This window comes from Coptis chinensis, chromosome 8 (genome assembly GCF_015680905.1).
Source record: "Coptis chinensis isolate HL-2020 chromosome 8, ASM1568090v1, whole genome shotgun sequence".
Classification (NCBI taxonomy): Eukaryota; Viridiplantae; Streptophyta; class Magnoliopsida; order Ranunculales; family Ranunculaceae; genus Coptis; species Coptis chinensis.
The window spans coordinates 64722854-64746277 of record NC_141463.1 but is presented as its reverse complement, the minus strand read 5'-3'; the positions used below and the strand labels follow the sequence as shown (position 1 = coordinate 64746277).

Sequence of the window (23424 nt, the reverse complement as noted above, 5' to 3'; positions counted from 1 at the left end):
GACCCTCTTGAGTCTTGTTTAGCTCATTTTGGTGGTAATTTTGATGTGGATAGTTCTATTTGTGAAGTTAATGCTTTGCTTGATGCTACCCCGATCTTAGATACTAATAAGTGGAAAACCAAGGTAGAACCTCTTTCTCCTTCCGAAGTCTAAACCGGTTTCTTCCATAGATAGTCCTCCTAAGCTTGAGTTGAAACCATTACCAGATACTCTTAAATATGTCTTTTTGGGGCCTGTTGAGACCTTGCCTGTTATTATTGCGTCTAATCTCGATAGTGAACAAGAGGGTAAGTTGATTAGGGTTCTTAGAGACCATAAAACAGCTCTAGGGTGGACTATTGCTGATATTAACGGGATCAGCCCCACTGATTGTATGCATCATATTCATCTAGAGGATAATGCTAAACCAACCCGTGAGTTCCAGAGACGGCTTAATCCTAACATGAGAGAGGTAGTGAGAGCCGAGGTTCTTAAGTTGTTAGATGCGGGTATCATTTATCCCATCTCCGATAGTCAATGGGTGAGTCCGGTTCAGGTTGTACCTAAGAAGTCTGGTATTACGGTAGTTAAGAATGTGAATGGCGAGTTAGTTCCTACCCGTATGACTACTGGGTGGCGTTTTTGTATTGACTATCGTAAGTTGAATCTAGCCACTAGGAAAGATCACTTTCCTCTTCCTTTTATTGACCAGATGCTCGAACGGTTAGCCGGTCATCAGTATTATTGTTTTCTCGATGGTTATTCCGGTTATTACCAAATATGTATTACACCTGAGGATCAAGAAAAGACTACTTTTACTTGTCCTTTTGGAACTTTTGCCTACCGTCGTATGCCATTTGGGTTATGTAATGCACCTGGTACCTTCCAGAGATGCATGCTTAGCATTTTTTCTGACATGGTAGAGAGGTTTCTTGAGGTGTTTATGGATGACTTCTCTGTATTTGGTGATTCTTTTGATGAGGGTTTGCACCATTTGGAATTAGTATTAATTAGGTGCAAGGAGAAGAATCTGGTGTTGAATTGGGAGAAATGTCATTTTATGGTTCAACAGGGTATTGTTCTTGGTCATATCGTTTCTAGTAAAGGCATTGAGGTTGATAAGGCAAAAATTGATGTCATTTCTAGTCTTCCACCACCTAAGACTGTGAAAGATATTAGGTCTTTTTAGGTCATCTTTGGATTTTATAGGCGATTCATTAAGGACTTTAGCAAGATTTCTCGTCCCCTTATGCAATTTACTTGGTAAGGGCGTCGATTTTTGTCTTTGATGACGATTGTTTGAAAGCTTTTGAGAAGCTTAAGCATTTATTGACTACCGCTCCTATCATACAACCACCGATTGGAGTGTGCCTTTTGAGTTAATGTGTGATCGTCGGATTATGCTATTGGGGCTGTTTTTAGGTCAACGGTTTGATAAATTGCCCCATGTAATTTATTATCGAAGTCGAACTCTTAATGATGCCCAAATGAATTACACTACAACCGAAAAGGAGTTGTTAGCTGTTGTGTTTGCTTTAGACAAGTTTAGGTCTTATCTCATAGGGTCTAAGGTTGTCGTGTTTTTCTTGATCATTCGGCTTTGAAGTATCTTCTTTCTAAAAAGGATGCTAAAGCGTCTTATTCGTTGGGTCCTCTTATTACAAGAGTTTGACATTGAGATTAGGGATAAAAGTGGTGAGAGAAGCGGTGGTCGAATTGACCACTTGTCTAGGCTTATAGTAGAGTCTTCTACTAGTCTTTTGCCTTTGAATGAGTCCTTCCCTGATGAGCAACTTTTTGATGTCTCCCAGTTGCCTTGGTATGCAGATATTGTTAATTATCTTGTTATAGGTCAGTTTCCTTCTCATTGGAGAAAACAAGATAAATCTAAGTTTCTTGCTGAGGTTAAGTATTTTTCCTGGGATGACCCATACTTGTTTAAATCATGCCCTGATAATATTATTAGGAGATGTGTTCCGGAGAGTGAGTTTCGTAGTATTCTCTCCTTTTGCCATGACCATGCATGTGGTGGTCACTTTGGTCCTAAGAAGACGGCTGCTAAGGTTTTGCAGTGTGGTTTTTATTGGCCTACTCTCTTTAGAGATGCACATGAGTTTTGTTTAGGATGTGATCGATGTCAGCGTACGGGTAATATTTCCCATAGGAACATGATGCCTCTTTCCCCTATTTTGGTTGTTGAACTTTTTGATGTGTGGGGTATAGACTTCATGGGTCCTTTTCCACCTTCCTTTGGTTATCTTTATATCCTCGTCGCGGTAGATTATGTTTCTAAGTGGGTTGAGGCAGTGCCATGTAAAACGAATGATCACAAGGTTGTAGTTAACTTTTTGAAATATAATATATTTTCTCGTTTTGGTACTCCTCGTGCAATTATAAGTGATAATGGTACTCATTTTACAAATCGTGCGTTTGAATCTTTAATGAAAAAGTACTCTATTACTCATAAACTTGCTACCCCTTACCATCCCCAAACTAGTGGCCAAGTTGAAGTATCTAATAGGGAAATTAAACGGATTTTAGAAAAGACGGTACGACCTGACCGTAAGGATTGGTCTCAACGTCTTAATGATTCCCTTTGGGCTTATAGGACTGCTTATAAGACTCCCATTGGTATGTCTCCTTATAGGCTTGTGTTTGGGAAGGCATGTCATTTGCCTGTGGAATTAGAACATCGTGCTTTCGGGCCATTAAAACTTTTAACTTTGACATGCGTAGAAGCGAGGTTCACAACGTAAGCTTCAATTAAATGAGTTAGCTGAGTTAAGGAATGAGGCATATGAGAATGCCAAGATTTACAAGGAGCGGACTAAGATTTTTCATGATAAATCTATTCTTCGCAAGTCCTTTGAACCTAATCAAAAAGTTTTGCTATATAATTCTCGTTTGCGTCTTTTTCCTGGTAAGTTACGTTCTAGGTGGACTGGTCCTTTCATTGTTAAAACTGTTTTTCCTTATGGAGCTGTTGAGATAGAGGATCCTACGGATGGTCGTATGTTTAAGGTTAATGGTGAACGCTTGAAACCATATCTTGATGGTTTTGCTAATAAGGATGTGGAAGAAGTGGATCTTATTGATCCTGTTTATCATGACTAAAGGAGTATGCTTGTTGTATTTTAGTAGTTTAGGTTTTGTTTTTCGTTGTTTTTAGGTTTTACTTTTCTTTTGTAAGAGTCACTTCGTATTGCTCCCAAATATTTCATTCCAGCCCCTAGTCTCCATTTGGGTTAACCAATGAGAAACATATTATTGTGATTTTCAGGTTATGACAGGTTTTGTATTTATGAAATGTCGAAAATACAAAGGAGACTCTGTCGAAATTTTTTCAATTTTGGGGAGTTCATTTTGTGTTTAGTTGGTAGACAAAATGCTAATCTAAGAATTGGGTGTGCGAAGCATTTCGCCCCGCTAGAGGCGTTAATCAGAAGCTTATGGGAGGCAACCCATGTTTTTATTTTTGTTGAGTCTTTTGTGCACGTGTATCATGCATTCCACTCTAGCACCTTTTCTCTGCCTTTTTAGAGACGTGTAACTCTATGGGATGAGACACGTGACACATTTTAGTCATTGTAGTAACTGGGTCCTCTTTTATATTATCATTGTGATATCTTTTGTGAGGTACTAATTTCTACAGGTGTATTTTTCGTCTTTGGAAGCTCTTGGTAACCTCTTTCCTTATATACTTTTACTTGTCTATGTTGTTATCTTTTAAATTCCGTATCTATGTTAACATTGAGGACAATGTCTATAAGAAGTTTGGGGGTGGGAACAAAATGTTTGTTTAGCGAAAAATAAATGTCCAACATGGTATGATTAATGGTGATTTTCTATGATGAGAAATTTAAAAAAAAAAAAAAAAAAAAAAAAAAAAAAAAAAAAAAAAAAAAAAAAAAATTTGATTTCTAAAGCCACTAATTTTCAAGGAATCTATGAAGTTAAGAATCACTTTTGAAGTTATTGTTGCTTTTAGACTATTTTCTACCTCTAGAAATAGATTTTGTTGATGAAGTCTAAGCCCAAGTGAAATTTGCACTATTAGCCACCTGATACATGTCAAATTGAAGAGTAATTTAATCTCCTAGTGAACTAGAAGAGGAATATAGAGACTTAACCAATGAGACTTGAGCCTTTGAATTTCTTGGAGAGTTTTTACGTAAATTCTGAGTCCAAGTTGACTCAATCATTCTTCTGTGCTTAAATTCGTTGTATGGTCTCATTTTCTTAATTTGGTCGATCACGAAGTGACATCAACTGGGGAGATAGCCATTAGGTCTTGTAGTCTATTCGAAGCGGAATATCATATTGATAAGTCAAGTAGTGAACCAATTAGCCTTTACTTATCCCACCTAGTAGGATCATCATGTTAACCCCTTTTGAGCCTTATATATTAATTAAGCCTTTTCTTCTCAAACCAACTATACTTAACCCAACTCCAGATATGGAGTGTAAACCCATATTATTGGCCTTACCCATATTTCTGAGAATTTCTAAAAGACTAAGGAGAAAGCTAGAAGAAAGAAGATTCGGAAGGAAAATTTACCAAAATCAAATGAAGAAAATCATTCCTTTTTTGCTCAAAAAAAAAAAAAAAAAAAAAAAAAAAAAAAAAATCATTGAGAAAAAGTGAGCAAAAGTAGTGAGAAAGTCAAGTAATGTGATCTACAAAGTGAAGAAATTTTCCATGAAGGTCAAGTACAAGATGGTCTTTAGTTTATTCTCAGAAATTTTTGATTCCTTTTTACCCTTTTCTTGTCAACCAATCCTAAGCCCCGCCTTAATACCCGGACTTATCACAAAAGTATGATATGAAGTGTAGAATAGGTGAGAGGATGCTAAAGTGAAGGACCCGACACTTCACATGTGATTGATGTTCTTTCTATGAGACTAATTTGTTTTTGAAATTTTATAAGTCCGTCTTTCTAGCTAAGTATGTGGGATGTTCTATTATTTTACTCATTTCCCGCGCATCTGAGGAGGTAAAATTGAAAACTTATCTAAAGAGAGACTTTCTTGTGAGTGTATGAATGGTGAGGATTGAGGTTGATATATTCTTTGGATAGTAAGTTAGGAATGCCGTTACTTGGATATGAGCTTGTATTAGTTTGGCTAAACACACACACACGCTTTGGTTTGGAGTAGTAATCAATGATTTCTATCTTTGGAAGTAGTGATGAGTCTTGGTAATGATGATGTAAACTGTGACAATTGCTGATTTTTGAACTTGTTTAGTAGTGGGCGAAAAAGATTTTATCTCTGAGAAAATTATTTCACCATTGGTTATGCTATGTTAATGTTTGTGGGTACCGTTTCTGAAAACCCTCACGAGACTAAACTCGTCCACTAGGGGTAACCTAGGGGTTTAAAAGGCTTGTTACACATGCAAAGTGTAATCGTGATTCCTACGAAAGTGAGTTAGAATTTTTGTTTTTGTCATTAGTTTAGTTTTAGTTTTGCTCGAGGACTAGCAAAATGTAAGTTTGGGGGTATTTGATAAGTGCAGAATTATTACATATTCCTTCAATTTTATATGAGTTAGTCCGGTTATTTTATATAATTTAAATTATTGATTATCGTGTTTCCTTGGTTTTTGCAGAAATGGTATGAATGCGTGAACAGGTTGAAAAGTGCTGGAAGTTGACTGATTGTGCTATAGAGAGGGCCTCTATTTCCTAGCGCTTGACTAAGCCCAAGTGACCAAAGCCCAGTATAGAGAGTTAAAAGGTTGGACCGAACCAGTTAACAACTAATGGCCATACCGGTTCATGTCCACATGAGAGCACCGAATCAGACCTTATGTTTCTCCACCCTTCGCTCACGAACAGAAACTTTGGTTTCATTCTCCAAACTGAATTCGCACAACAGAGAAACCGATCCCTCAAATTTCGGCCGACCAAATTGAACACGCGCCTGCACTCACCAAATCAGCTTACCGGACCACCCGATCAAAGCTCTAGTTTCCTTCTCGAACTCTGATTCTCACGAACAGAAAATGGGATTTCCAATTTGAACCAAAGACATCATCTCTTAATCGAATACGACCTTCCAAAATCAGCCCATAACCAATCATTAAATCCCACATTAGTACCTAGCTGCCACGGGATCACTACCATCTATCTTTCTCACAAAACAAAGACCGACTTGACTAAAACTGATCCAAACCCGAACTCTTCGCCACCGACTTGAATCCCATTCAAGTCAAACACCGGTCATAACCAATCCATTATATAAACAAGAGAGAAAAGAGAGAGGGGGGGACAACACAGAAATACAGGTCGAGAAATTTGGAAAAAAAAGCGCCAGTGGCGCCGCATTGAAGGCGGGCAGAGGCCGAGACTTTGAGTGGAACGAAGGAGCGTAAGAAGATAAACCAACCCAATGAGACTCTATTGGATTTATCAATGGGTTTATTCTTTTCTGTTTTTACTGTTCTACTTATCATGTCTAGCTAAATTCAAAGCTAGGGCTTAGATGAAGCCCTAGATTTGCGTAGGTTTTCTAAGTTTAATTGGGTTATTGTTCTCTGACTTAAGTTTACAGTAAATAATTAATTGAATTATCTGATTTCTGTAGAAATTCTATCATTGATTATATCCTGCATGTTTAATCCATGTCTAGACTAGTCAATTGTTGGATTAAGTTTCTGTTGATATCGAAGCTTCGGTTCTAAAGTTTATTTAAACCTGTGAGAAGTTGTACTGTAAAAAGACAATTTTTGCTAGGGGTTTATATCGTTGTTTGAAATTCAATTAATACGATTTGTTAGAATTGTTTAAGAATTACACGCTCACATCTTCGAGCAAGCAAGGGTTACCTTTCCCTCATGCTACTCGTATTAAAAAGAGAACTTTAAAATTAATTAAACTAGGATAATCTACAACGGTCTAGGGTGGATTCGAATGCCTTAGTGTTTTCTTCGTTAATAGTTAATCCATTTAATTTATTGCTTTCGTAGTAATTAGTTAATTTTAGTTAATAGTAACTCAAACTTCCATAAAACAAATATTGTTCGAATTAGGTTAGGTAATATTTTAGTATTCAATTGTCTCCGAGTAGCAATCCCTCGTGGGATCGAATTCGCTCAAGCCGCAACTATATTCAACGATAGCTGTGCGCTTGCGGTATAACTAGGGTTAGATTAGTCTATTAATTTAGACTGACTAATTTTCTATCACTAAGCAAAATAATAATTGGGGTAGTGATGATATATCCCGTTCCGCTAGTTCTTCTACAACAGCTAAAGCCACCGGTATGTTTGAGATGAAACCCGATCCAGAACTTAAAAATTTAATCGAATCTCTAACTAAAAAGGTAGAGATTATTTTTGTCCAACAAAAACCTATCCCCATCATGAATGTCAACTCCAACCCATGTAATTTCTATTTGAGTCCATAGCACCCCGACTCCTATTGTCCTTTCGTTTAGGAACAACAAACATTACAACAAGATAACGTTTGCTCAATTAATAGTTATCTTATTCCTAACGCCCCTTGGAGACAACACCCCAACTTCAGTTGGAGAAATAATCAACAAGTAACAACTCCAGGATTTAATAATCAAAATGTTAGGCAAGCAAACAATTATAACCAACCTCCACCACGACAAGGACAAGGTCAGGGTAATTATAATAATTATAACAACCAAGCGTAACCACGATAAGGTCAAGCACAAGGTCAGGGTAATTATAATAATTATAACAATAATAATTATAATACAAATCGAGGTATTGTTCCAGTTAATAATAATAACTATCATAACCCACCCATAAATAATCAACGTGACATAGTTCCTGTCACACAACCTATAGCTAACACTCTTCCACAACCGGATCGTTTCGATACCTTTATGCAATCTTAACAACAGATTTTGCAAGCCATCCAACTTTCCTTACAGCAGCTAGCTCAAGAGAAAGTACAACCCAAAGGTGTGTTTCGGGACAAGTTTATACCTAATCCTAAAACACCAAACACAGCCTTTGAGGTGAACGGTAATACTAGTACGAAAAATGTAAACGTAGGTGAGCAAAATGCCATCACCACTCTCCGTTCTGGTAGAGTGGTTGACAACAATGTAACTATGCTTATAGTTACCCCACAAGTAGTCCCTACACAGGAGATTGAACTAAATACCGAAATGGAAACTGAAGAGCCTACCCCTGTAGAGGTACCAGTTAAAACACAACCTAAGAAACAAAAAGCAAAGGTTAGACATCCAGTTGAATCATACACTAAGCATAGAGAGATACCACCGTTTCCCCATAAATTAGCTATGTTAAACAGAGATACAAACTTTGACGAGATTAGGGAAGTATTCAAGAATCTAACGATTAACCTACGCTTTCTCGAAGCAATTAAAAAATTACCTCACCACGCTAAGTTTCTTAAGGAGTTGTGCACTAGTAGGCGTAGGACAAATATTCCTAAAGACGCCTTTCTAACTGAACAATTTCCAACTTTAACAGAACATAATAGAATTGTGAAGTACAAGGACCCTGGTCGTCCTATTGTACAATGCACCTTAGGAGATTCTCATACGACCACCACTTTATTAGATCTGGGGCCAAGTGTCAACTTACTCCCGTATTATTTATACAAACAAATAGGTCTACAGGAGATGCAACCTACTCAAATGACATTGCAATTAGCGGATAGGTCTATTAAGTATCCTAAGGGTGTGGTTGAAAACGTGCTAGTTAAGGTCCAGGATTTCTACTATCCTACTGATTTTGTTAACTTCGATATAGAAGTTGTTAATGACTCTGTTCCGATCATCTTAGGGCGTCCATTTTTGGCAACTGCCAACGCGCTTATAAACTGCCGAAATGGTTCGATGTCCTTGTCTTTTGGCCATTGATAAGCACCCAAAAGTGTATTATGAAAACCGATTGAGACATATAAATTTGGTTCATTATGTGTTTAATAATCATGAAATAAATATGTTTTCATACTTTTGCAGGTATTTGCAGTAAACATGGAAATATTGGTTAAACCTGCAATAAAGCACGAGGAACGGCGTATATATGAATTCTTCCAAATCCACGTAGAAGCATCAAACTTCCAAAGCTCCTACCTCTCGAACTAGGACTCCGAATGTGACAAGAGAGCTGCTCGCATAATCGTAGGCGATGAACTCTACGCATAGGTGGGAAGTTGTAAAACTGCCCAAAATACCGGACTGCCACTGGACTGCACATGGACCCACTATGCGGGGCCACAAGATTGGATGAGTCATCAATCATGGAGCATATCAAGACAAAGATAACAAATTATTGGTGCAAAGTTGATACCTTGCATGTAATAAATTAGATTAGGTGTTAATAGTGAGAAAAAGGCAAGGTGTCACTTTGTTTTAATGTGGTAGATAAAAATGAATCAATGTGGTTTGATAATTCACGTGGGAGGAAATGAGATTTCTCTAAAATGGAGAAGAAATTAGACAAGGGTGGGGGACACTCCATTTACTCCCTTGACTTATTTTCCTCACATGGTATTATTTTAGTTCCTTAGTGAAAATGAGAAGTTAGTTTTGGTTTTTATTAAAAAGCTTGTAATAGTTTTAATGGAGGAACACTTGTTCTTCTAGAAAATATAGAAGTGAGTTTGGTTGTGGATATTTCTTCTCTCTCTCTCTCTCTCTCTCTCTCTCTCTTTGGTGTTTTTATTAGTTCATAAGTCTTTGTCACAAGGATCATGATCTAACTTCCCTTTTGGGGAGTTAGTCTAACTCATGTGAGGGTAAACCAATTGTTGGTTTGTTAGGTTTAGGAAGAACAACTAACTCTACATCCTACCCCAAAATGGTAGTTGGTGTAGAGTTTAGTTAGAAATCAAGCAATGAGCTTAGAGATAAGTCATTGTTTGGTTTCACTTGCTAGCATGTATGAGCTATTTAGTGAGCCATGCATGCTAGGGATCAAATCTATTTTTCCATTAGGGACTTGTCTATGAGTCTAGGAAGAATTAAAACCTATTTCAAATCAACACTAATGATAGTTTCACATGAAGAGGATTAACTCTCCAATTTCTCTTTAAAATTTCCATTTCGGTATTAAGTGCATGTTTTCATTGTTAATGTTTTTATTAATGTTTGTATAGGAAGGAAAAATCTAACATTTATATTATATCCTTACTCCTTAATTTCCCTTTATTGTAACATCTAATTTTTAGTTGTTCTAAGCTTTAGGTTAGTTCGAATCCTTATTCAAACTCTACGAAACGAAGATCGTGAGTAAGGAATCTTGATTGCTTTTACATTAATTTAGAGAGTTCAAAACTCTAAGTAGTGTTCTCCAAGCTTATATCAAATGGCACCGCTGCTGTTCTAAAGCCATAGAACTCATGCTAAAGATCGGAAGTTGCATCAAGGGGGAACCCCCATTCTCTTCATTCCTTTCCTTGTCGTTCGTTTGCATTTTTTAGTTCAAATTCGTATTTTTTTCACTTACAATAGACCTGTTCGATTTAAATTTTTTCGTTCCACTTGCAGGTACACAAAGTTAGGACTGGGAAACAAAACTACAGGAGATTATAAGACTTCCATAAAAAATTGAACTTACTGTGGATTACTTGATACGCGTGCGCGGGTGTGTAGTCGTACAAGTAGTGTAACTCAGCCCATGAAAGTGATTTTTCTTTTTTGCTGCTCCTGTTCAACCACCAGCATCTACAGATCTATCTTGCTACATTTCCAGGCCTAAATATCTGATCCTGTACATGAAAAATTCGATAATCCTTTGGGATTAATCGCATCGACGAATTGAAACGTTTGTTTCAGTTCAAGGGCGAAAACGCGGGAAGCTACAGGTTCCAATTTTCAGTATTAGTGTAATTTTTTTTTTTTATGTTTTTCTGCATGTATGCCATGTATATAGTATTAGGAAATATTTATGGATTATTATTTAAGTTTTAGCCTAGAATTATGCATGAATCAAGTTCGTATACCGGTAAATATTTATATACGATTACACGGACATGAATTGCATATGAATGTATATTTACATATTAATGGTACTGTATTGCATGGGTATATGTCTTTCTAACGATAAATGTTTCTTGTTACATGTTTGATATTTTCTACGATAACGCATTAACGGTCTTGTCTAATAAGTCGATTTTGTCAAGAAAGAGGAGAACATTCCAACGAGGGTTAAAATCTGAGTTGGGTAAGTTGTTTCTAAACCTACGGGTAAAGTCGCTCTCTATAGGACATTCGCAATCTCAATGAGTATTGTCGAAATCGATTTATTATGCAATACAAGAGTCGATTTTAGTTTAGGTATAATACTTTGCATGTTTAGTTTTGTCATCTATTCTCAAGGTGATGTATATCAGATTCGTGATGCTAAGGTATTTAGATAATGCATGAGTGATTCAAATTCCCCTATCTTGTTGATATACGTTTACGTAATATCGATTTACAAATTAGCGTACATATACGTATTACTGATGTTTATTTGCCTGTACGTATGGAAATAATTATCGATGACACAAGCTTGCCTATTCGTATAGCTATATGTATGAGTAGAGTACCTTCACATGCTACTGTACATAGTATTGTCTGAGTAGATCGTATTTGCATGTTTGTATTTTAACCGTTGCATAAATCTTTAAAAAAAAAATAAAATAAAATAATAATAATAATAATTAAAAAAAAATTAAATTAAAATTAAATTAAAATTAATTTACTACCACCTTTGCATAAATTTTAATTCCATAAATCTTAAATCATATTCCAATGGTGTCTAGGAAACTTGAAAGATTGATGTTACTTAATTAGAACCGTGCTTGCACGGAAATCCTCCCTCATATCTATCTTGTGACCTGGCTGTTGGTTTATGCACACGTATTCCTAGCTTCACTGCTACGTTAGCGGCAGCTTAGGCATATGTTGTTCAATCCTAATGCTTAAGATAATAATAAAATTCGAGTCCTTATAATTCCTTCTGTAAGTTAGATCTAATTTTATGCTTGCATGAGATTAAGGTCCGGTTCCACTAAAGAAATTGAACATACCTATCGTCGAAAAAAATACGATAAGCAATTGCGTAAGTTCTCACCTAAAAATTGTTCTTCTTCTGCTAATTACCTTCATCACAATCCTTCGTCGCCATCAACTTTGTCATTATGGCCGACGATCCTCCACTTCAGCCAGAGAAGCCCCTCCTCGACTTCTATACTGCATTACAGGAAGGACCTTCTTCCTGCATCAAACTTGAGGACATTGTCGGTGATTTTCGTATCCCACCAAACATTTTCAGTTTGTTACCAATATATCATGGTTTGGAGCATGAAAAACTGTACAATCATCTTCGTAGACTTCAACAAGTGGCAACAATATTTCATCATCCAGCAGTCTCTAAGGAACAACTCTTGCTTCGACTGTTTCCATTCACTTTAGCGGAAAAAGCATCAATCTGGCTAGCAGGACAACAATCACAATCCATAGACACATGGAATAAACTAGTTCAAGCTTTCATGCTTCAGTTTTACACTCGAAGAAAACAACTAAAATGCTTCGAAAATTCAATTCTTCCGTCAAAAATCCTCATGAATCCTTTACGGAAGCATGGAGTCGCTTTTTATCGATCTTTCCGTTAGAATGTCCTCACCACCAACTAGAAAAAGCTGTCCTTGTTCATTCATTCTTTAGTGGTCCATTCGATCATCAAAAAGAAACTCTTGATATAATGAACGGAGGTTGCTTCATGGACAAAGGAGCTACCTGAAGCTTATACTTTTCTTGAAAAACAAGCGCTTAAAAAAGGTACACATCGGGTAACACCGAGCCGCCTAGATCATCAAAGGATACCGTTACAAAAGCCACATCTATTTTGAGGTAAAACCCGATCCCGAAATAAAAATTTGATAGAATCCCTAACTAAAAAGTAGATGCCCTTGCAGTTCAAGTAAACGATCAACTACCAAAACCGGTCATGAACGCTGACACCGCCTCCTTGTGTCCTTTGTCTTAGTCCCGATCATCCCGATGCATATTGTCCCTTTGTTATATGCTTCCCTACTCAACAAGCGGAGGAGGCATGTGCATTCAACATTCCTAATGCACCGTGGAGATAACATCCGAATTTCTTGGCGCCAAAATAACCAACAAATGGGGCTCATCCCGGTTTCGCTTAATCAACCCGCTCGACCTACCAATAATTTTATTCCATACCGCCAAGGAAATAATCAACAATACCAACAAGGTCAATTTCAAAATAATTTAATGCTAATTATCGACCAACCGCAAACCTTGTTCCAAATTTTAATCCAAATCCCAACTATAATCAACAACTTCAAGCAATAATCGAGAACTACTACCGTTGTAACAACCTCGCGCCAACCATTATGGATAGGACAAATGAGACTTTCCCGGCTTACATGAACCAACAGGTCTCAAATTTTAACGTCTATCCAACAATCACTTCAAAGAATTGGCGCAAGAAAAGAGTCGAAAGGCGTGTTTCCTGCGACAAGCAGTTCCAAACCCTAAACCAAAAACACGGCCTTTGAATCGATTAATGCCCCTCGGTACAAGCACCCCACCCAAGGTGAGGTCCATGCAATCACGACTCTACGATCCGGAAAAACTGCCGACAATCGATACGTGATGCGGATGATCAACCAAAAGAATAGGAGGGTTCCAAGGAATCTATTTCTAAGAATGAACCTACGGAAGATTCCCCAGATTCAACAGAGTCAACACCTCCGAATGTAGGAAACAAGCAAGTAGACCCTTTTGCCAAATTCCGCCCTAAGGCACCGTTTCCTAGCACGCTTGGCAAAGAATAAACCTGATGACAATTTTGCTGAAATTCGAGAGACTTTTCAAAATTTAACAATAAACTTACCTTTTCTCGATGCCTTAAAATTATTACCAAAACATGCAAAATTTCTGAAAGATATGTGCACCACAAAAAGAAGAACTAACGTTCCTCAACAAGCGTTCCTCACTGAACAGTTTCCCTCCATTACCGAACACAATGGTATAGTAAAATACAAGGACCCCCGGTAGACCAACGGTTCCATGCACCTTAGGTGACAAATACACGGCTACACGCTCTACTAGACCTAGGAGCTAGTGTGAACTTACTTCCATATTATTTATTTAAACAACTAGGTCTTCATGAACTTAAACCTACCACCATGACTCTACGGTTAGCGATCGTTCCATAAAGTATCCAAAAGGAATTGTGGAAAACGCCCTTGTAAAAGTCCAAGATTTCTTCTATCCCGTAGACTTTGTTATTTTGGATACGAAGTTGCATGTGATTCCATTCCAATCATCTTAGGACGCCCCGTTCCTCGCCATCGCTAATGCTCTTATTAACTCTGTCGAGATGGTTCCATGACCATGTCCTTCGGAAATCTTTCGGTCGAGGTGAATGTGTTCAAGTTGATGAAACAACTTTCTAGAGCCCGACATTGATGGTGAGGTCAACAGTGGTTGTTAAAGATTCCGCAAGAGTATTGCATAAACTCTTTTCCCCGAAGATGAAGTGTACCAATTTCTTTCCTTTAGCTTAATTCGAAGTTTGAGGGCGATGATTATACACAAGAAGTAAATGAGTTATTAGAGTCGTAAGCCATTATTTGACCCTACAACAGTTGATGTCTAGTAACTTGGATGATCATCAACTGTTTACTACATGGATGATGACCTTCCTCAAGAATCTTTAATACCCACTCCACCACCCCTGAATTAAAACCTCTTCCTTCGAATTAAAATACGCATAACTTGATGCCGATGGTCGCCACCCGCTTATTATTTCTTCACAATTGATCGACGATCGTGAAGCTCGTTTAATTAATGTCATTCAACAACATCGCTCGCTATTGGATGGTCCCTCGATGACATTAAAGGCATTGAACCTAATGTGTGCACCCATCGTGATACACCGGAAGAAAATGCTAGGACGCCGCGTGAACCACAAATACGCTTTTAAACCCTACCATGAAAGATGTGGTCCGAAAGGAGGTGTTAAAATTACTAGATGCGGTATTATTTACCCTATCTCGATAGTGTTTGGGTGAGTCCCGTATACACGTAGTTCCAAAGAAATCTGGCATTACGGTTATGCGCTAAATGATAAAGATGAATGCATTTCCGCCAGATCCCAAAGAAATGGCTTAATATGCATTGACTATCGCGAAACTTAATGCCGCCACCGTAAGGATCACTTTCCACTTCCATTCATCGATCGATGCTTTCGAACGTTTAGCGGTCATGCCTATTACTACTTTCTTGATGGTTATTCCGGTTATTTTCAGATAGTCATAGACCGCCGATCAAGAAAAGACAACGCTCAACCGTCCATTTGGTACATTTGCATATAGACGAATGCCTTTTGGCTTTTGCAATGCACCGGTACTTTTCAACGCCGCATGCTTCATATTTTCAGTGATATGGTTGAACGGTTTATGGAAGTATTCATGGACGACTTCTCAATTTATGGAGATTTTTCGATAGTCGCCTATCAAATCTTGAAAAGGTCTTTACACGTTGTGAAGAGAAAACCTTGTTCTTAATTGGGAAAAATGCCATTTCATGATTACTAAAGGAATAGTTTTAGGACATATCGCTTCAAAGGACGGAATCAAGTCGACAAAGCTAAGATAGAAAAAAATTGCTTCACTTCCTATACCAAAAATAGTTCGAGACATTCGCAAGATTCTTAGGACACGCAGGTTTCTATAGGAGATTTATTCAAGATTTCTCAAAGGTTGCTAGACCTTTAACCCAATCTCCCGCTTAAAGATGCCGCTTTTTGATTTCAGTTTCAGGTTGCAAACAAGCCTTTGAGGTATTAAAACCGCGATTAACTATCGCCCCATAATTCAACCACCGATTGGTCTAAACCTTTTGAATTAATGTGTGACGAGTTTTAACTATGCTATAGGAGCTGTACTAGGCAACGCCGAGAAGATAAGCCGGTTGTCATTTACTATGCGAGTAAAACCCCTTAATGAAGCTCAACGTAACTATACCACCACCGAGAAAGAGTTTTCGCCATTGTATACGCGTAGATAAGTTTCTTCCTTACCTAGTGGGTTCTCCAACTATTGTCTACATCGACCATGCGACACTTTGTTATCTATTAGCGAAAAAAGATGCAAAACAAAGGTTGATCCGATGGATTCTCCTTTTAAAAGAGTTTACTCTCGAAATTAGAGATAAAAAGGTAGCTTAAAATGTGGTTGCAGCACCATTTATCAAGACTTGTCGATGATGTTGATATCGACATCGAACCTATCGTGATTCCTTTCCGGATGAACACTTGTACTCTATTTTTCGCCCCTTGGTACCGCTGACATAGTAAATTACTTAGTTACCGAGGAAGTTCCTTTATCTTGGTCTCAGAATGACCGGAAAAAGTTTTATCCATCTGTGAAATTCTATTTCGGGATGATCCCTACCTCTTTCAAGTATTGTTCGGACTAACTAATCCATCCCGTTGCATTCTCGACGGGAACACAACGATGTGTTATCCTTCCGCCATGAACAATCTTGTGGTGGTCATTTTAGTGGTAAGAAAACTGCGCCAAGGTTCTACAATGTGGTTTTTATTGGCCAACACTGTTTAGAGATGCACATGAGCATTGCAAAGCATGCAATCGCCGCCAGTTAGGTCGATTACTCAACGTAATATGATGCCCTTAAATCCCATTCTAATTGTGGAAATCTTTGATGTATGGGGCATCGACTTCATGGGTCCATTTCCAAATTCTCATGGCTTCCTATACATACTTGTAGCAGTTGACTATGTGTCAAAATGGATTGAGGCATTGGCATGTCGAGCTAACGATCATAAACGGTCGCTTTTGTTTATAAAAGAAAATATTTTCTCGATTTGGTGTTCCAAAAGCTATAATTAGTGACGGGGAAAACATTTCTGCAATAAAATTTTGAATCATTAGTAAAGAAATATGGAGTCACGCGACAAAGTGGCAACTCCAGATCATCCTCAAACCAAGTTGGTCAAGTAGAAGTCTCTAATCGAGAAATAAAATCCATTTTGGAAAAAACCGCCAATCCATCTAGAAAAGATCGGTCTCTACGATTATTTGATGCCTTGTGGGTATACGTAACAGCCTTTTAAGACACCTATAGGGATGTCTCCCAGATCGCCTCGTTTTTTGAAAACCTTGTCATCCGCCGGTTGAACTTGAGCACCGCGGCTCTATGGGCCATCAAAAGCCTCAATTATAACACTAACATGGCAGCGAAAAAAAGAAAATTGCGCTTAAATGAGCTTGAGGAAATTCGAGTGATGCCTATGATCTCTAAATCCTATAAAGCCAACATGAAAAGAGTGCATGACAAGCACATATTGCGAAAAGAGTTCAAAGTCGGTCAAAAAGTTTTGATGTACAACTCAAGATTACACATTTTTCCAGAAAATTAAAAACTCGATGGTCCGGTCCTTTCATCGCTTCTCGCTGGCCACCCCTTATGGGGCTATCTCTCGTGGAAAAAACTAAAATGATGGTAGCTTAATTCCAAGTAAATGGCCACTTTAAACATTATCATGAGTTGCGCCTCCGTGATGTCGAAGAGACTCTTCTCAATGATCCAAATTTACACGCATTGCACTAATAGAGATTCGGCCGGTGTACTTCTTTCCATATATTTAAACAGAAAAGTATGCCATTAGGGTAGCCGGCCCCTCTTCTATTTTCTTTTCTAAAATTCCCTAGAGTGTGTGGTTGCAAGCCGGAACCTTAGTCCATTTAAAAACTCTACTTTAACCGAGTATAAATGTCTTCTCGATAATCGAGCAAACGCGGCCTCCGTGAAAACAATGGGTACCAAAAATTTCAACTCCTTCTTTCTCCTCCCTTTTCTATTCTCTTCCTCGCTTTAACTCCAACTCATCATTTGGTCCAAATCTCACCCATCTCGAATTGGTAATGGTCGTAGTACTTTTGCTCGAAAAGTTTAATTTGTTTAAAAGGATGGGGTGGTGTATGAACCGCCAAACTCCTTTATGTCCGTGTCTTGATCTTTTATCCGAGATGAGCCGGTATAAGGTATATTATTGTCGACACACCAGCTCAACAGATAAACTTCGCCGCCGTCCCGTTTTTCCATTGTGGTTGGGATTCGCCTTGAGGATCCGACGTTAAAAGACTCACATTCGCCTTGAGGATCCGACGTTAAAAGACTCACATTCGCCTTGAGGATCCGACGTTAAAAGACTCACTTTCGCCTTGAGGATCCGACGTTAAAAGACTCAACATGTATATACTCGCTTTTGTTTTATTAGCACCCAAAGATGGTGCCCAAAGAGAGTCGCGGATATGCACCATCGGATATTTCCTAGTTCAGACGGGCAATGGATTCCACCAGGCCAACCCCCGCTCAGTTTTCTATGTGGATCGCTTTCGGGCGGTTTGAGGCTATACCATATGTACTAAGGGTAATATTATTATTAGACCATTGCACATTGGTCAAAGGATGGTACCGGCCCTAAACCCTAGGCCCCCAAAACATAAAGGGTAAGCCACCGGTCCGGCTGGATTGGGTTCGCCCAGAGCCCATATGAAAGTTGCCCGAAAGTTAAGCTGTTTGTGATGTGTTGTTTTATTTGATTTCGTGTTGTTGACACGTTCTTCTCGACTTGTACATTTTTATATAAAAGATAAATAAATAAAAACCAAAGATTGTTAAAAATAATAATAATAATAATAATAATAAAAAAAAATGATGTTTGAATGTGATTTTTCATATTCTAGTGGATGGCATTTTTAATACTGATCGTTTCGATATCTCATCCATTAAATTCGGAGTTGAAACGAATCAATTTCCACGCTTTGAAATTTCGAACTTTTCGACATAAGAGGAATTTCTGTAATTCATTTGTACTTGGGCCAAAATTTTGACTCGACCCAAAAACCCAAGATCCGGGTACAAAGCCCACGCGCGGGGCACCCACGCGTCCACCCCCCACTTCTTCTTCTTCCAAAAAAAACGGATCTTGGTCCCCCTCACCATCCACTCGGGCGCTGCATATACCAAAGAATGAATTCGACCAATACAAGACGCTGGCCAAACTCCACCAACCTCAACCCTTCCTCCAAAGACCACCTCCTCCACCTCCTCTTGCTATTTGCACCATCAAAATTTAAATTATACCGCGCTATGGCAGCACGAAGACGAATTACAGTCGAGAGAAATTTCACAAATCTCTATAATTCCGGGATGTTTCACCCATTTTTTGATGAGGAAATTGAAAGTAGAGAGTGGGAATATCTATTGCATCGAATCCCAGCTCAATATTCCGAAGAATTGGTGTTGAAATTTTATAATAATGGAGGTTTCCGGGGTGACGAATTTTGGATTACGGCGGATGGGATGGAACGTGAACTCACGCTGGAGTTGATTTCGAATACCGCGCAGATTCCGATTAACTCTGATAGCCCGACCCTGTTATTGTCAGAGTATCCGACCACGAGGGATTTGATGTTTGACACGCTTTCGAGGGGAGTATAACACCGCTCGAACTGCGGTACCAAAGAATCGCCAGACGAACCAATTAGCCGTCACTCAATGGTTGGCGCACAACGTCATTGGAACTTCAAAGACGTCTGACGTGAACAAGACTTTCTTGCACCTGCTGTGGATCCTACAGGAGAGGAAGCACACTTTCTGTATGGTCCATTTCCTGGGCCATATTCTTACGACCGCGTCAAACAGGTCAGCTCCTCTTGTCGCGGCTTGTTACTCACCTTTTATGCTTAACTTAGGGTTCCGATCACGCTACTCCATTCATTGAAACAAGGTCTTTCGAGAATTTTAGAATTTTTGAGACTTGTGGTTTTTAGACCATTGGGACCCAGTAGCTAGAGATGACATTGAGCATGATAACGCATCTCCTCCTCCTCCGCCTTCACCACCGATCGTTTTTAATGAAGATACCATGCGCCGAATCAATACTCCTATGGATGCCTTGAGGAACATGAATTCTAGTATGCGCAGGATGTTTCTTCGCCAGGAAGAGATGATTACTTCCCAGAATGAATTCCAGCAAGAAATGAGAAATCGCCAAGGCCAATTCCAGAGAATGATGATGGCTAATCAGCAGCAATTCCAAGATCAGTTGCTACAGTCTATAGGCCACATTCACCCCAAATCATTTCGGCTGAAGTTCGTCGTGGCCGAAGACGTAGAAACCCGGGTTCATCTTCTGCTAACCCGGAGGATTCCCAGTAGCTGTTTATTTTCTTTGGTTTAGAAATGACTATGTCATTTATTTCCCTAATGCATTGCATTTTTATTTTTTAGTGCTAAATTATTATATATCGGTTGATTTCTCATAATTTTGTATCTCCAGACGGTTTAAATGAGAAATTATTTATGTTATGCGAATATAGTACTTTCAAAAATATGAGTTTGCTCCTTGATTCATTGGGCCTACTCTCAAAGCCCAACGGTCGAACCCAACGGACCGATCCAAACGGTCACATGCCCAACGGTCAGAAACCAAGTTATAAATACAACTCTCCTTTCCTCTTTCACTCATTCCCTTCTCTCAATCTTCACAAATTCTTCTTCACAAATTTTCAATTTCTTGCCAATAATGAATAAACTAGAGCGATGGGAAAAGGAGCAACGCGAATGGGCTATCACATTAGTCGTGATAACAGTGTTTATCCAGAACATCTAGATCTATGTAACCGTCTCTTTTTCTGATTTTCATTTTGTATATTAGTATGGTGTGTTAAATAATTCTCACACATTTGTACGGGTTACGTATTAAATGGAGAAGTTCCGTATTAATTAGTTGTGTATATTAGTCGTCTTTTCCTCTCTAATAAAAAAAAAAAAAAAAAAAATAAAAAAAAAATAATAATAATAATAATAAGTAACAAAGAAAGGCCATCCAAAACTCACCGAAATAATTAATGGATACACATCGTGTTCAGAGAAAATCGCGCACGCTGCAAGGTACACATAACACTTGTCACACATGCAGCTCGATTATTCTATCCATATTCTATTACTGAGTTATGATCATCATTTCTGAAATTACGTGTAAGTTTAACTACCCTGTGAAACTTTCCTCCGTATTTTCTAAACATTAAACCATCTCATTAATTGTATTTGGATATCTGACATGACAAAGACTTACTGTGGATCCCCTATGATGCTGTTCATAATCACATGGGTCATTAAATACACTTGGACTCCATATTGGTATAGCCTCATAGATTGCCTATAAATATCTTTTTTTTTAAGCCATTCTTATTCATACAATTTTCACTATCCTTCCCTCAGCAATGGCTCAACCAAGAAAAATAACGGCAGAGAAAGACTACCTAAAAACTTTCAAAGAAGGCCGGTTTTCCCCTTATTTTGACACTGAAATCATACGTCGAGGATGGACGTCTCTTCTATATCATTCAACAGCTAGTTATTCCCGAGAATTGGTTTTGATGTTCTACCAATTTAGCGGTTATGAAGATGGAAAATTCTACTTCAATGCCTATGGACAACGATTGAATTGAATAAGGAAATGATCTCCGACATACTTCAAATCCCACTAAAACCCAGGGGAGTCCCTTTGTTCAAGAGTCATCATTCGATTCCGAAAAACTTTTTATCATGAAGCTACCAGATCTCATGGCGACGTCGAACATACACATCACATGGTTCTTCAACGCTCTTTGAAACAGAATCAACGTGTTGTGCTCCACTGGTTGGGACATAATGTGGTAGGTACATCACACCAATCTGAAGTCACAAAGCCTCAACTTCACCTACTTTCGATTTTGCAAACTCAAAGAGATGACTTTTGTCTGATCCAACACCTCTGGAACGTAATCACCAAGAAAACAAGACGGTCAGCAGTTCTACCCACTTTGGTTACGCAGATTATGATGTTTTGGGGTTATACAATAATATCTCCAGAGACACCCCTTCAAAGAGCATATATAAAGGTACTTCAAACAGACTACTCCGTTGGTTTTTGGACCCCTGATGCTCTGATAGATGAGCAGAACACCTCAAGCTCCAATTCTGACCATTTATTTGACGAAAATGCCATGCTGAATATTATTAATCCCATGGAAGGCATTAAACTTCTTCATCAGGGTTTGAGGGAACTACACGCTCGTCAGAATATCATCATCACAACCCTTCAGGATTTCCAAGATCGTCAAGCAACGCATGATGTTGAACAAGAAGAGATCTTGGAAAATCATTCTCAATTCTTGAAAAATCATGCTCTCCTAATGGAAAATCAAACTGTACTCTCTGCCCGCCAGCTAAAGGGGACATTCAGATGCAGCTTCGGCCAACAAATAGATGACCTAAAATCACCGGTGCAAAATATGCATCTCCTAGATCAATATCGAGAATCCATGATATTACTAAGTCAATAAGTATATAATCATATATGTTATTACGTTTTTCCGTCGTACTATGTATTTTATCTTATCCTTTTGTTTTATTTTGTATGAAATGCTTAGTAGAATTGTCATCATTTCCATTGTGACTAATATAATTTTAACATGTGCTACAGGAGGGTCTATTTTCTTACATACTCATTTTTCCATCCGGTTGCCGTTATCTAGTTCATTACTTCATCCATCATGGCATCTTCATCAAACACAGCATCTTCATCATCCATGGTCCCTCCCAAACTCATTCCTGAGCAATCCTTTCAGTCTATGATGGATTCCAATGCCTATGACCACCTCTTCCATGATTACATCACAAACATTGGGTGGTCTTCCCTAATTCTTCAACCTGACCAAACGTATTCTCCAAGTTTGGCTGCATACTTTTATGCTAATATGGAAGACACACCAGCATTCAACCATGCACATGGTTTCTACTTAGAAGGGTTCACAATCCGAGTTGGTGACACACCCCATATCTTTTCTGAACAACAACTTGCCCTAACTTTGGACCTTCCATATCACTTAACCCGCTTTGATCTTGGCATTACATCTATCATAATTCTTACCGTTCTTTTTCGGTGGCAAGCATTTCGCGACTCTTATGGTGATGGTCTTGAGATCAAACGAGAAGGAGATGGCCATGTACCATGGGCAACATCACCATTCCATTAGCAAGCATGACCATGAACATGGGGACTGCAATGTTATTTGTACTCTCGAACATTATGGGAGATTGGCATTTCTATCGCCAATGAGGTCGCTTGCGTATTGATTCAGTGCACTAGCTTTCGTGGTCATGCTTTATTTAACATTTTAGGTTGTGTTGTCTCTAGCACGAAACGAGCTCGCGACTTTTCAGGATAAGTATATACTTTTACCGGTCACCACTTGCCGAATCATGAAGACACATTTCCCCACGTTTTGCGGCTACTTTTCATGATAGGTCAAGGTGGATTCCATGTGCCCAAAGAAACGTAATCATTCGCTCATTAAGGTTTTCATCAATGGAAGCGCCCCGCCGATACCGAGG

The 23424-nt window shown here is 38.5% G+C and overlaps 1 pseudogene; it reads left to right on the top strand.

The window, feature by feature from the left end:
- LOC147482434 (uncharacterized) overlaps positions 1-23424 on the top strand; it is a 41966-nt pseudogene that overhangs the window by 1035 nt on the left and 17507 nt on the right.